This window comes from Odontomachus brunneus, unplaced genomic scaffold (assembly GCF_010583005.1).
Source record: "Odontomachus brunneus isolate Ranch 3 - 2012 unplaced genomic scaffold, Obru_v1 Obru_scaffold_138, whole genome shotgun sequence".
Taxonomy (NCBI): Eukaryota; Metazoa; Arthropoda; class Insecta; order Hymenoptera; family Formicidae; genus Odontomachus; species Odontomachus brunneus.
In genome coordinates, this window is record NW_022639588.1 from 606,508 (window position 1) to 609,818 (window position 3,311).

Consider the following 3,311-nt stretch of genomic DNA (forward strand, 5'->3'; position numbering starts at 1 on the left):
TGTTCTTAATATATTTTAAAATTAGTATGTTTGAAATGTTAATTTGACAGATTTTATACTATTCTTATCTTGTTACATATGAAATTGTAACATAAATCCAATATTATTATAGGTTAATGTTTACTACACGTGAGATTACTAATACTTCTTTTCATTAATTTAATATCAGTAAAAGTGTATCATTTATTCATATATTGATATATAAGGAAAATGATACGCGCTAATCATTAGAATAATAATTACGTACCTACCGACTTTTATCTTTTTATTTCTCTTGAGGATAAAGTATCACCTCATGTCGTTATGAAGCTAATCCGATTACTGCTGAGACAGCTTTTACTAAAATCTGATTAAGCTAGGGAATTTTTTGAAATGGGTCGATTGAGTACCACTGTTCAGTCAGATTTCAAATCCGACAACTTATCGTAAACACCCATAATGTTTCTAGTAATAGAGTACACCCGAATGAGGAATCTGAACGCACCCCAAGAGGTAGCGTGCGTTTCAGGTAGGTTGCATTCAGATTCTTTATCCGGGTGCTTTCTAATACTAGAAGTGCTGTAGTATATGTAACATATACTATAGTGTTTCTAGTAATAGAGTGTACCCGAGTAGGGAATCTGAACTCATCCTAGGCTGCGTTCAAATTCCTCATCCGGGTGCACTCTATTACTAGAAATACTATAGTATATGTCACATATACTACAACACTTCTAGTATTAGAGTGCACCCGGGTAGGGAATCTGGATGCACCCCTAAGGGTGTCAGATGCTTTAAATTTTAATTCGCCAATTTCTTACTCCCAAGGTAGCTCAAAAGTAGCTAAAAAATCCCTAGTACTGTTTCCTAATAGAAAAAGCAGGAAACAGGGGTTATTATTGCCGACTGTTTCGTTCCACCTAGATCCTGACCAATGACCAAATAAATATTACTCAGTTTTTGGAATTGTATCAGCTTAAGACTGATATTACATGCGTCGTACGACGAGCATTGTCAGAAGTGTCGGTTTGTTATTGTACAAAATATAAATGGGTGTATATCAGTTGGACACGGGGCAATTGGACACAGTCTAATCACAAGTCGCTGTTCCAAGGGACCCTACAAATGTCTCTAATCACACGGTGCTGTGATTGGCTGTGTCCAAATGCACCGTGTCCAAGTGCACCGCTCCTCATAACTGTTATGCCATGAATTTAACAATGGATGAGCAATATATATGTAAAAATTTTTAGCATTGAAAGTAGGAGCTCTTAAGGTGCCAATACATCGGAGCGTTCCAGCGTCGAGCATTAAAGCGTTAGCCAATCAACGTATCAAGTCCCAGAAGTATACTTGTAGTTCTTGCGGAAAGTGGCACGTTGATTGGCTACCGCTTTAACGCTCGATGCTCCTATGTAAAGGTACCTTTAAGTCCCCATGGAGCGGAATAAGCACATCGCGGATTTTGCTCAACCAATCGCGAATCATTATTTAAAAAAGTTACATCCGTTTTAAAACTTATTTTATAGATTTTAACATTTTCAGTCAATATTTCCAATACAAAACACATTTAATTAAATATTTATATACATAATAATAAAAATGAGTAATAAAACATTAATTTAAAAGTCATTTTATAGCGAATTCGGTTGCTTGCACTAGTGTGCACTGAGTGCGCACTAAGGCTTATTCATAGTATGTTATTATATTTAAAGATTGTCTTAAATAATTCTCAAATAAATTCTCAAATATTTTTAACCATAATATGATATGTATAACATCCGTACGAATCATTTTATTAGTTAAAATGTTTTTAAATATATATTTAAGACACGATCTTAAATATAAGAATGTACTGTAAACAAGCCTTAATGCGCACTCAGTGCGCACTAGTGCAAGCTACCGAATTCGCTATTAGTTATGTGCTACTCATCCCGCTTACGCTCATTCCGCTCCATGGGTACTTATGGCTCCTGCACACAGGACGCGGTAATGCTTGCCGCGCGGCGGAAGTTCTCGCGATAGCCAATCAATATGCTGCTTTCCGTAATAACCTTCTAGCTCTTATGGAAAAACAACATATTGATTGGCTGTCGCGCGGACTTTTGCCGCGCGGTAAACATTACCGCGTCCTGTGTGCAGGATCCATTAGGATGCCTTCCCATGCGGTGTAACTTGCGTAAGCGTAACTTGTGCCAACCAATCACATCATCTCTTTAAGTACCAGTTTCCGCCTAGTTATCTTGTGCTCTTTACGCTATTTTTGTTACGCCAAATCCAATTTTTTGCTGATTAGTAAGCATATCTTTTAGTGTCGTTTGAACTAAAAGGTGTGATAAAATGGATATTGTCACATATAAAAAGTTTTGCAAAGCAATAATAAGAAATGGATAATCAAATCAGAGTAAGTTAAGAAATAGCTTTATATCGAGTTTATTATATAATGTTGTAATAGCGTTATATCTGATCCGTCATATCTGATTCACTATCCTAACAGCACAGATATCCAGGGAACGTCCTAAGTACGTTCTGAGAACGTCCCAATATCCTCAGAATATCCCTGGAACGTTCTCAGAAGTTCTTGTGCTGTCTGGGTACTCAGGGTATGTCGATACAAAATTTTTTAAGGTTACATTTGTATATCAATAGAGTGTTCGTGTTGCTTGCATTTTTGCATATAAAAGCTTTCTCATACAGCACAGAAGCTTGCGGTTACGTTGCAGGAACGTTACATTACTTCAAATTTCAACGTAATACATTATAGAAACATAGCATAGACATGGAATTGTAACATTTCATCGGAAATGTTAAAACAACATTGCAGAAACATTATAAATAATTAAAAACTATAATGTTATGATTTATGCATAATATATGTATGATATTTGCGATTTGTAAAGATACAATTAATGTAATAATGTAATTCGGTTGATATATGAAAGTATATATTATATTTTAGAGCAAAAGAACGATGCTTTGCAATAAGCCTTAATAGAAGCATTGAAAGAACCAACAGCGCAGGTTACTGATCCGCTAGATGGATTTTTAGCACGGTTGAGAAAAGGCATGCGAAGGCTGCCATACCGCGACAGAGCTCGTCTGAAAATACAATTTTTGACGTTGCTCGTCGAAAAGGAAGATCTTTGTGCTTACAATGATCCAAATACTGAATAATCAACACGGTATTAGCTGGAAACGTTTTTATTTTTATTTTAGAAAAATATTTAATAATTTTTTATTTTTATTTATTATGAAAAGTTAATGTATGATAGTTAATATATATATATATATATATATATATATATATATATATATATATATATATATATATA

The 3,311-nt window shown here is 34.7% G+C and overlaps 1 long non-coding RNA gene across 1 annotated transcript; it reads left to right on the top strand.

The window, feature by feature from the left end:
- Window positions 1-2,185: 2,185 nt before the first annotated feature.
- On the top strand, window positions 2,186-3,283 carry LOC116850242. The gene is made up of 3 exons (XR_004379289.1): window positions 2,186-2,383; window positions 2,477-2,582; window positions 2,939-3,283. It is a non-coding gene; the product is annotated as an uncharacterized LOC116850242 (long non-coding RNA).
- Window positions 3,284-3,311: the final 28 nt, after the last annotated feature.